This window comes from Rhinolophus sinicus, chromosome 14 (genome assembly GCF_057876585.1).
Source record: "Rhinolophus sinicus isolate RSI-liver-muscle chromosome 14, RSI-T2T, whole genome shotgun sequence".
In the NCBI taxonomy this organism is placed as follows: Eukaryota; Metazoa; Chordata; class Mammalia; order Chiroptera; family Rhinolophidae; genus Rhinolophus; species Rhinolophus sinicus.
This window is the reverse complement of record NC_142514.1, coordinates 137,304,385-137,316,621: the sequence shown is the minus strand read 5'-3', so window position 1 is coordinate 137,316,621 and position 12,237 is coordinate 137,304,385. Positions and strand designations below refer to the sequence as shown.

General features: G+C 44.7%; 1 protein-coding gene across 3 annotated transcripts in view; it reads right to left on the bottom strand.

Annotated features, from left to right (window-relative positions):
* PAK1 (p21 (RAC1) activated kinase 1) overlaps nt 1-7,418 on the bottom strand; it is a 134,010-nt gene extending 126,592 nt beyond the window's left edge. For all 3 annotated transcript variants that reach the window (XM_088791553.1, XM_088791551.1, XM_088791554.1), the window contains exon 1: nt 6,839-7,418. The gene's annotated coding sequence lies outside the window, so the exon portion shown is untranslated. The remainder of the gene's footprint in view (nt 1-6,838) is intronic.
* Nucleotides 7,419-12,237: the final 4,819 nt, after the last annotated feature.

The window sequence follows — 12,237 nt, the reverse complement described above, 5'->3', positions numbered from 1 at the left end:
CCAACGTATAGGCAACGTCAGCGAAGCACTTCACAGCTTACACATTGCTGTGCATCTATCAGGAGCTCATCGGATCCTCACAGCCCTATACAGGTACAGAACAGCTATGGCGCAATGGAAGCCTCAGCTCAAGACTCAGAAGGACGTGGCTTCACATCACTAGTGGTGCTGTACAGCCTCAGGCAATTCAATTAACCTGTTTTCCATAAAATGGAGATAAAACAATATGTCCTAGCTAACCCCAGGAGTTGTTGAAAGAATAAAGTGAGGTAATATCAGTGAAAGTACTTTGTATAGTACACAAAAGGCCTTTCATCATATGAGCTTGCCCTCCTCTCTGCTCTTCCCACTCCCCACCTTGCATCTATCCTCTAAGTGACTAAACTAGTCAGGGTTCCCCAAACATGCTCTCAAGCCTTCTAGCCCGCCTCCTGCACTCTCCTTCAGGAAGGTCTTCCCTCCCGCCTCTCTTCCTACCCTCCCCCCACTGTACTTGGTTAACCCTGGCTTACCTCTCAGAACCCAACTTAGGTGTCACTTTCGTTAAGACTTGCCAGGCCACCCCCATTTCATGTGGAGTAGTAGATGCCTTTTCTCTGTCTTCACACGGTAACAACATATGTCTACCTCCATGTTTCATTTTTGTCTCCGTATAGTATTATTGTCTATGAACATACCTGTTTCTCAAGTGTAAACTTAAAGGTAGGGACCAGGTATGAGTCACCTGTGTCTTCAAGGCCCATGACAGTGCCTGATGCGTAATGTGTGCTTAGGAAATTAACTTTAAATGAACATTAAATCATTAGTTTTTATATAATAAGCACATAAAACATCGATAGAAAAATAATATAAGGCAGTACTTCTCAACCTTGACTGTGTATCAGAATCACCTATAAACCTTCAAAAACAGAGATTCCAAGAGATTTTGGTTAAGTAGGCTTGAGCTAGAGCACAGGCAACTTTTTTTAACATCTTCACATGTAGTTCACACGCGTGGCCAAAATTAAAAATGACTGCTATACATAATAGTAGTCATAAAGTTACAAGTCTATTTAACATCTTTGTACCTTACTATGGTATAATTCATTTTCACATATTAATACATTCTTAATCTTTACAACAACTCTGTGACTTAGGTATTATTTCTTTTTTCCAAATGAAGAAAGAAAGATAAAAATAAGTTACGTCCAAGTAGGTCTTTGCCCTTCTTCAAATTTAGTGCTCTTCCTTCTACATCTATCTCCTTCCCAAGAAAGCGATAGCTAATACTGCAGCAGTACACAAAGTGCTCCGGGGACAAGCATTCAAAGGAGGAGGACATTAATCAACCCCCGCTTTGTGGGAATCAGAGAACGAATAGGGAAAGCTGGGCCTTGAAGATACAGGCAGGCAGAAAAGGGTGGAAGCCACACATATATTGTCACTGTCATTGACCATCCCCAAAGATTCAAAAGGCAGATATTATAAAGGAGGAAAACGTTCTTGCCAGCCTCAGTTGGTACTTCATCTGAAAGGGACAAAGACATTGGAAGTAGAAAAGTAGAAGACGAAAGCCCCATAAGCAAAAATAAATTTCCCAATGCTGCATGCAAATTAGCTCACCCTGAGTCCATGAATAAGAGCAAAGACATAACGGATTTTTTATAACTAAGACTTAGACCAATTTTAGAGAATGAATCAATACCAAACAAAATCTTGTTAAGGAGGGATCAATGAACCTCCGGCTCTTTCTAGACTTATTAGTCCACTATTCCTAGAGGAGATGTCTGTAGGATTCTAGCACATAGGTGATTTCCCCCATCTCAAAGACTAGAAGGATGGGAGGCAGAGGAAGTTACTCAGGAGAGAGAAGGCTTAACAAAGAGTAGAAAAATGTATTACGTTATGTTAATAAACTTATGATGGCAAAGGGAAATGAATATTCAGGCACAAGTGCATCAGAATACTGGATACAGTCTGATCTCTCAGCTTCAGTAGAGAAGTGTTATTTGTAAGTCTGCAATATCATGACGGTCTGAAGATGTTTTTTTTTTCTTTCTTTTTTTTTGCTGGACTTCAGTCAGGATTTTCTTAGGCAGAAGAGGCTAAAGAGATTAGGAAGCAATCCAAAAGGACATTTCTAGTGCCCCACAGTTCAGATTGATAGAGTTTAAAAGGCAGTATGATACAGTGGTAGAAGTACTACATTTAGATTCAAAACAATGTAGTTTTAAACCGATATTTAGTCATGTGCTAATAATGTGCCTTTGAGCAAGCCAAAACTTCCAAGATCCTGTCTCCTAACTCCTGTAAATGGAAATAAATACCTATCTCACAGGGCTGTTATAAAGACTGAACAAAAACACCAGCACAAGATGTTCTTTTCCCCTGTATGAAAGATAAATGTAAATGTATGTAAATCTGTCTTCCCCAATCTTTCTATGCACAAAAAAAGAGAGCAGGCTAAATGAGGAACATTTTTATTTTAACTCTCATAGCAATATACTTGCAAAACATTCCTATACCCTCCATACGGAAAAATTACAGCACCCCGATAATGAACAGAACACATAACAGCTGGTATCAGGTGTGTATACACTGAAATTGAGGTCTGCGACTTACTTTCAGAAAAACCCTGAACAAGTTCCCTTTGCCAATCTAAGCCTCAACCTCCTTAGCCACAAAAGAGAGACAGCACCAGTCACCTTACATGTTTATTTTGAAGATTGGAGAAAACATCTCACATAGTGTTTGGTACATAGCAGGTGTTCAATAATGTAAGCGACTATTAACAAGTTTACCACCAGGTGACAAATAGCTAAGAAATTGTACTTTGAAAAGTTTCCTTTTAGTCACCATTTTATCTAGTTGCTTCATAACCCTGTAAGCTAGTCATACCAACAGTTACTATCCCCATTTTACAGTTAGGAGGAAAGGCACAGAGATAACATTACTTCCACAAGGTCATGCAGTAATATAGAAACTAAATTAAGGTCTCCTGCCTTTCTCCTGGTTTCATTATTCCCCACCCACCCACCTCAAATTACAACACTGGTCTTTAGAAGTTAAAATGACATCTATGAAACAGTATATTCTTTTGATAACCTTACACTTCTCTCTTTACTATAAAAAAAAAAAAAAAAGAAAAGATTCCCCCTACTTTCTGGTTATGATTAGAAAGATAAAAAAGGGAGAAAGGAAAATTCATTAAAACCGAATTGAGAATTCTCTCAGATTGGCAATTGCTGATGCTACTTTGATTTTTGTTTTCCTTTTCCCCAACAAAGCCGTCAACTTCTTAATTAAAATTTTTTAAAGTCTGCTTATCAAAATGATGCTTGTTTAATAAACTATTCCTAATCGACGGGGGTGAATTAGAAAGACAGCTTTCTCCCATGTTTATGAGTATACATCACTTTTTTTCTCTTCATTTTATCCCTTCATTTCAGGATTTATCACACCATGTTGTGATATCTTTAACGCCTTAAAGACCTGAACTGCATCCTATGTATATCTGAACATCCTGTCCCAGCATGGAGCCTGGCACATGGTAGGGAAGGACTCAATAAATGTTTATAAATAAATGTATGAACAAATGAAGTCAATCTCCCAGAGGGCATTGAGGAAAAGAGAGAACTGGATATGGTATCTTAGGGCTAATAAGAAAGTGAAAGAAAAAAATTTTAAGAGCTTCATAAGGAAGAAAAACCTTTGTGTGGAGTCAAACAGGCCCTTGTACGGCATTGAGTATCACTAGAGAAAGACAAAACCACAGGAGATCCGGAAGAGACAGTTTCAAGTTAAAAGGCTCAGAAGTTAGGGTGCTTAGTTAGACTTGCAAAACCAAGTTGCAAATTCCCAAGAAACAATCCTGGCCTAGGATATTTCAACAGCAGTTTTCAGGTCTTGGCTAGAAGAACAAAAGCCGAAAACTCCTGCAGGCGTTGGTGGAGAAAGACAGATGTAAAAGGGAAGAAAAGCTCAGTCTAAAATAAATCCCAAAAAATGTTAGAATCCACTTGAATTTCCATATTGGAGTGTGGTTCCTCTTTATGCTGAGAACTATTCTTGAATAAAATCCCAACGTAGCAGCTGGCAGTAAATGGGACTAAATCATCTCATATTATTCATTCAACAAATATTTGAGTGCCTGATACATGCAGTTACTATTTTAAGCACTGGGATTCAAGTAGTGGACAGAATTCTCTGCTCTCAGGAAGCTTTCACTCTAGTGGCAAAAGACAGATGGAACGGAATAGAATGTCAGGCAGTAAATGCTCTGATACAGAAGGAAGAAAAAGAAGGAAGAGCGGAAGGGAGCTGGCAAGGAGCTGGTTTTATCAAAAGCAGATCTTTTAACCCAACAGTTTTCCAACTTTAGCAAGTGTCAGAATCACCTGGAGGGCTTGTTAAAGCAGGGGTTTTAGGGCCCCAACCCCGAATTTTTCATTTGCAGGTCTAGGACGGAACAAATAATTTGCAGTTCTAACAAATTTCCAGATTATGTTGATGCGGTTGGTGCTGAGCTCACACTTAGAGCTAATTGTTCTAACCCAAAGGCTTGGGTATCCTCTATCTCATGGGCCTCGGCTTGCTTCTTCATTCACACATTCACACATTCATTCTTTTCAAACACTTATGTAGTGCAAGAACTTTGCTAGGCACTAAACCTAAACAGATCCTGCCCTCAAGAAATTCAAAGGTTAACTAATGGAAAAGACAGGCACAAATCAAATAATTGCAGTGCAGTTATTGCTATAAGAGTGGTACGTGCAAGAGCCAAAGAATGGAAGAGCAACTCATCCTATGGAAGTCACAGGAAGAGAGACTAAGGGACTGCTTCTCAGAGGTCCAACAAGCACTTCTCCACAGGAAGGTAGGGAGTCGGGAGACCTGCATTCCAGGCAGAAAGAACAGAACTAGCAAAAGCAGAGATGAGAAAGAGTACGGCAGGGGAGTTACAGAAAAGTGAGGCTGCAAAGGTGGGCAGCAATCTGATCTCTGAGAGCTTCTTATTCTGTTTAGAGTTTGAAAATGTATCTTTAGGACTAGTTGAGGTAGGGAGAAATGATGTGAAGGGTTTTGTTTTACAAAGATCTCTCTGGATACAGACTACTCTCCTTCCAGAAAGCCCTGCTTCCTCCAAGCTTAGCACAGGGCCTCAGAACATGTGCTTGGTACATGCGTATTCAATTGAATTAAACAAGCCTTTACCAAGTGCTGTCTTATGGATGAGAGGCAGGTCACCACCTTCCCTTTGGACTCACTTTGGCCAGGACCAAAAGACTGGTAAAACAGGTCTAGCGGCCGCAATTATTGCACACTGCTCCCTGGATAGCTGGAGTCCCCCAGAGATTAGGGCAGGCTTCCATTGTTTACATGTCTACCTCACCCACTAGACTTTGAGCTCTTTGAAGACAGGGAATGTCTTAATAGACTCTGAATCCCCATAGCCCTAGAAAACCTGAAACACAGCAGCGCTCCACACTCCAGTAATATTGGGTAAATGAAAGACTGGATAAGCAAATTTACCAGATAGACCCATGAGCTCACACAGGTAAGGATACGAATAAGCTTCAGGGAATGTTTCAGGGTCCATGTCCCCAAAACCCTTTTTGAATCGAGTTTCTAGTTGAGATGAGGTGCATTTCATATGCACCTGAGGATTTCCCAAACAGGAACAAAAAAAGTTACAAGTGCTGTGGTAAATCCTACAGGCCTCTGAGAGCCCCAGTGAGAAGTCGGTTTTGCCTGATTAGAGTTTGGGGGTGTTTGCTAGCAACGATTTCGCAGTGGGGCGAAGAGAGAGGAAATCTTCAGTGGAGTCTTGAAAGCTGAGTAAGTGCTTGATACCTGCCTGTTTCTAGGGCATAAAAGCAAACTCCTGGAACTTTAAGGCTGGAAGTGACCTGCTCAAGGTCACACAGGAAGTAGGTAAAGTCACAAGGTAAGACCAATGAGGCATCTGTGTACTGTTGCCTCCTGCTTTCCCCTGACAAAGTTGAGAGCGCCCAAAGACAGTAAGCAAACTAAAGATTTTTCTCAGGAACAATTCTTAAAGGCTAAACTAATGAATTCGAATTTTTATTGATAACCATAGTACAACCTTTCACAGTTCCGGGGGTGGGGGTGGGGAACCTACGCCAGTCACCCAAAGGGTTTCACAAACAACAAGCACTTTGCTCCCAACATCCAAAACTTCTCAAGCATTCTTCCAAAAACATTCCCACCAATGCTGGCTGAGAAAATATTCAAGACAGTAAAGGTTGCAACAATCATGTCTTTTGAAAGGGAATAATGAACATAACAATAGCTCTATCCTTTCCCTGTTTTTAACTCCACAAGTTAGAGTATTCCCGGGGTGGGGGAGGGACTGCAGAAGTCAGGCTCTATCCTATAGTATTTTTCAAGAAGTTGGACCCTACAGGTGATTCCTCCCTCCCGGACAGGGGTGCTTGTTCCAAGCAGAACGAATCGGACGCCGCTTTGCTTAGGCTTCCCCATCGCCGGCCAAGGTTAGCGCAGGAGGACCGCTAAGTTCAGGACGGAGTCGCTCCCAGACTGGGATCTGTGGAGTCTCCCGGCCTCGCCCCAGCCTCTGTCCTCTCCCGGGTCCCTGGGGTCTCCTGGGTCCCCCAGCGTGAGACCCGCGGCCGCGAGGGTGAGCGCACACGGAGCCTTTGTTGGTCGGACGGGAACGGCCAACCTCGCGGGTCGACGCCCCCGCTCGTCTCACCTGGCGCCCTCGGCCGCCCGCCCCACCCCGCCTCGGGAATGAATGGGGCCCAGGCCCCCGCACCCCGCACCCCAGCCTGGCAGCCTGAGACGCCAGCGGTACCCGCAGGCGGCCGGCTCTCACCTTCCGCGCTCGCCCGGCTCGACTGGGCTCCTCCTCCTCCTCCACCCGGGTGGCAGCGGCCGAGCCCGGGAGTGAGCGCGCGAGTGTGCGCGACGGGCCGCTTCACTTTCTCCCTCCCGCCGCCGCCGCGGCGCGCTCGGCGCCTCCCCCACCCCGCTTGGGCTGGGGCCGGGGAGTCCCCTCAGGACGAGGGGGTGGGGTGTCAGCGCCGGGGAAGGGGGAAGGGAAGGAGCCAGGCGACGCGGGGAAGGGGGTGCTGTGGGGGGCGGGGACGTGAGAGGGCTCGGGCAGCCTCCCGGGGAGGAGGTGGGGCGAAGACAGTTCTTCGAGGGGATCTCGGCAGAGTGGGGCTCCGTGAAAGAGGGGATGAGAGTCTACAGGAAAGCGTCCGTGGGGTAAGACCGCAGAGCCGGCGAGGGAGGGAGGCGGCGGGGAGGGAGTGAGCGAGGGAAGCCGTGAGGGTCGTCTACTGCCTGCTGGCACCTTGGGCTCCAGCTGCAGCCGCACGCCCGCCCGCAGCCGCTCTATTGTACGCCGCGGGGCCTGGCGGGACAGCCTCTCCCACCGGCCCGGCCCCGGCCCCCGCCCCCTTCCCGGCGAGGCAGCGGCGCTGGCAGAGCCCGCCCGCCCCGCCTCCCGCAGGTGGGAGGGGGCGGGGAGGCCAGGGCAGACCCACGTGAGTACTGCCAACCCAGGCGTAGGGGAAGGCGAGCTTCTGGGATGACGTCATCGGTGCATGACGCCAGAGGCTGGGGAATCACCCCGAGGCCGCATGACGTCATTGCACCAGCGGCTCTTCTCAGGTCCGGCGGTCTACAGCTGCAGGCTCCTTTGGCATCGCCTTTCTCCTGGAAGATTTTGGGACGATTTCTGGGGGCGTTAATGGTGCAGGAAAAGTCCCAAAAGATGGCTAACCCCCTGGTCCTGTGGTCCCCTTCAGGTTACAAAGCACCACCGCATATGCTAGATCATTGCCAAGAGCGAAATTTGAAAACCACCCCATCTCCTATGACCTCAGAGCCAAACATTTATTATACTATTTGGAGTGGAGAGGAGATAAAGAAATACTGTACTAATGGAGGTTTGAACTATCTTGTACTGAGGTTTAAAAAATGGGTTTCCTTTCTCGGTTTTCTCCGACCACGGAGGATACATTCAACCCAAACCTTTCCCCGGAGCTCAGATTCTGTGTTTCCCCATGCTTCCTGGCAGCGTCATTTACACTTCAGGTACCTCAAATTCCACGTGTCCAAAACGGAAACCTTGGTGACTAAGGGTCTGGAATCAGACTGTCCTGCTTCAAGTCCCAGCTGTACAAATGCTAGTGATAGGACTTGAACATTTCTAAGCCACAATTTCTCCATAATCAGTACTACCTGTGTACCTAAATTTGATCTCTCCAAGCCTCAGTTTTACAATAATAATAATAACTACAATTTAGCACTCATGAAACCGTTTGGAATGTTGACCATACCTATTACCAATTTCACCCAAAGGTGCGACTAAGGTTACCTCCTGCTCTCAGTGAATGGACCATCATCCAGCAGTCCCAGAAACCTGGACATAACCCTATTCTTCCTCTCTCGACACCCTTATCAAATTAGTCACCAAATCCTGTAGAGTATCGTAAATATTTCTCAAGGCCTTGCCCTTCTCTTCACTCACTACCATGACCTGGACAACTGGAGCAGCTTTCAGTCTCCAAATGCAATCCATTCTTACTGGGGACCAGAGTAGCCTTTTAAAACCACAAACTGATGATGCCCACTCCTGTTTAAACACTCTGGAAGGCTTTTGTACCATACAACCTTGGTACTTACAGCAGCCTGTCTAGCTTCATCTCACACCATAAATCTTCTGTTCCAACCACACCAAAATGCTATTTAATGTTCATTGAACATACATTTCTTCATGGCTCTGAGCCCTTCTCTCTTTATCTCACTGGCCAATACCTATTCATTCTACAAAGCCCAGTGTGAACGTAAGAAATGTCCAAACCTATAGAGAATTTTTATGAGTTTATTTGAGCTGAACTGACAATGGCCAGGAAGCAAAATCTCAACAGACTGAGAAAATGCTCTAGAGAATAGCAATGTTGGAGCTTATTTTATACTTTAGAATCAAAGGAGGAGACATAAGGAGGGTTACATGAAATTCACCGGTGGTAGATTAAGGGGGCAGGAGAAAGCAAAGCGGGGAAATCTCTGGGATTGGATAAAAAGTAAAGCGGAGAGAAATGCTTCTTTTACATTGGTGGGTACAGGATAGTAAATACTTAATATTTATAGCATGTAAAGATGGTATTAGGGAACAAGATAGCAATGAGGGGTTCTGTGGTCTCCTGCTTTGGTGTGGTGGGTGTGCCCTGGGGCATCTGGAAAGGGGGATTTCTCTGACATTTCAAAGGTATGTTATCTTAGATGCCAAAAAGACAACCGACAGGCTCACTTAAGGTAAAGATTGACCTTTGTCAAGGAAGCCACAGGACTAGGATGTGACTAGCTTTTAGTCAGGAATTTTTATGTTCAGATCATCCTGTGTGGTCTCTTTGGGTCTCTAAGTTTGTAAGGCTGGCAGTGCAGGCCTCCCCTGAGCTCGTCAGGGTTAGTATGGGGCCCCTTGTTCATCCCCACCAGCTCAAATGTCATGTTCATTTATTCATTCAACTAATAGCTCTTAAGTTTCCCTGAGCCTTCACACTGCTGTAACCCTATAGGACTTCCATGCCTGTTATGGCACGTAGCACACTGTGTGGTGACTGTATTTGTCTATCCGACTCCCTGAGCTCCTTGAGATCGTCATATTCCTATCCATTCTATCCACATCCCCAGTATCTAGAACAGTGCCTGACACATAGTAAGAATCAATAAAATGTTATAAAAACATATTAAATAAATGTTAACATAGCACTTGCCATGTGCCAGGTACTATTCTAAGCACTATCTCCTGTAAACCTCTAACAAGCCTTTGAGATAGACTACTGTTTCCCTCCTCATTTTATTGAAGAGGAAACCAAGGCCCAGAGGAGTTAACCCAAGATCATAACCCAGTAAATTAATCCCAAACGAAACTGCTTTTGCGTGGTCTCTGTGGTAGGCAGAATAATGTCTCCCTAAAAAGGTTCACCTCCTGATAATCCCCAGCACCTATGAATATGTTACCTCCTGTGACAAAAGGGACTTTGCAGGTGTGATTACATTCAGGGCCTTGAGATGGGGAGGTCATCCTGGGTTATCCAGGTAAATTCCGTGTAATCACAAGCATCCTTAAAAGCGGGAAAGGGCGGCGGAAGAGTGAGGAAGAGGTAGGCTAGACGGCAGAAGAGGTCAGATCGAGTTGTGACTGAATGTGAGAAGCACTCCACCCACCCATTGAAGACAGAGGAAGGGAGCTACCAGCTAAGGAATAAAAACCACTCCAAAAGCTAGAAAAGGTAAGAAGACAGATCCTGTTTTGGAGCCTCCAGAAAGAAACAGAGCCCTGCGGACACCTTGATTTTAGCCCAGTGACACCCATTTCGGACTTCTGAACCACAGAACTGTGAAGTAATGACTGTGTGTCTGACTGAAATAGGAGGATGTGACCACTGAATACCCAGTAGGTAGGGAAGGAATGGGGATGAAGAGTGTGATCCGAGCATCTAACTTTTGTGTAGGGAATGAAAGCCATCCCCACCCCCACGCACATATCCACATACTCCCTCGAAAAGCAGCCTGAACCACAAAAAAATAAAAATAATGAATGCGTTGTTTTAAGCCACCTTACTTGTGGCAGTTTGTTACTGCAGCAGTAAGAAGCGAATAGAGTCTCTAGTCAAGGGTGACAGCTCTGTGCTAACAAGTGGGAGCAGCTACTTGCTAAAGGTACCGGGTTCTCGGTTGCATCCACCCAAATGTCTCCATCCCAGGCCTCACGGTCCCACTCCCTACCTACGGAAAACCCGACTTTAGCATAAGGGAACAGTCAAAGGATCTTGGCCCTATTACATTCTGGGCCTGATTTTCAGCATGATCTGCTTCCGGCTGTGGGAGAAGGTTTTTTAGAAATTTTCCATGAAAGTCTTCTGGATTTCATACCATGTCCTAAATTGATAGGTGGATAACCTGCGCCTGAAAATCACTTTCTTCAAGGCTTTTAAAATAGTTAACAAAATCCAGCCGATTCCATGAAATTGTAATTAACATTAACCCCACATCATTCAAGTGCTGGAGCACGAATTCTCAATGGGGATGATACTTCCCCCCAAGGAAGTGAAACTTGTTCTGAGGTGGGCAAAACTACATCTTAGATATTACAATGGTTTGTGGGATATTTTATTTGTATTGAGATAATTGACCTATAACACTATTAGCTTTAGGTGTACATGATTTGATATACACATATGTACATATATATTGTGAAAGTTTAGTTTATACCTATCACCACATATAGTTTCGTTAACATCCATCACCACATATAGTTACAAGTTTTTTCCTTGTGATGAGAACTTTTACGATCTATTTCCTTTGCAACTTTCAAATATACAAAATAGTATTAACTATATAGTCACCATGCTGTACATTACATCCCCAGGACCTTATTTATCTTATAACTGGAAGTTTGTACCTTTTGATCACCTTTACCTCTTTGCCCCTCCGCCTTCCCACCTGGGATACTTTAAGTTTAAGTTTTCTCTTTAAGAGAGCACTATTAAAAAACAAAACGGGTTGGAATCTCTGTGCTAGAGCTACTACCTAATCTAAGTACTCCTTCCACTGGTGCCTGTTCTACCACAGGTGAAGGCTTCGTTATGATAGCACAGCATATCAGGGGCCAGCACTGCTCAAGTTACATCAACAGGAGATCCTTGTTGCCATCTGATCAGTGAGTGATTCCGTTCCAGAATCTTCTCCTGGTACCAACTACCTAAGTTTAGATTTCCCCAAAAAGTAGAACCTGAGACGAATGTGCGTACTTGGGTGCAGGTAGTTCATTTGGGAGGTGATCCTCGGTAACAGTAATGAGACGAGGGAAAGGGAAAGCCAATGTAGAGTGTGTCACTGAGGGTCTCACTTCTGCCAGAACCTCAGAGAAGTGGACAGAATGCCTCCCGGAAGAGATTACCTGAAACTGAGAGCTTTTATGCACTGGCTTCCATCCCTCATTGGAAACCCCTGGACTTTGTGGCTTGGCTTGCTGGTCTAGCAAGCAACTACAGATGACGTGTATATATACTATCACACCCTTCTGACCCAGGAAATTGCCTTGTGCGCCTTTTCATTCAATCCCCTAAACCTCTGACAATGATCTGCTTACTGTCACTTTAATTTTGCCTGTTCTAGAATTTGACATAAATGGAACCATACAGTCTGTACTTTTTGTGTCTGCTTTCTTTCATTCAGCATGGTTTTGAGATCATC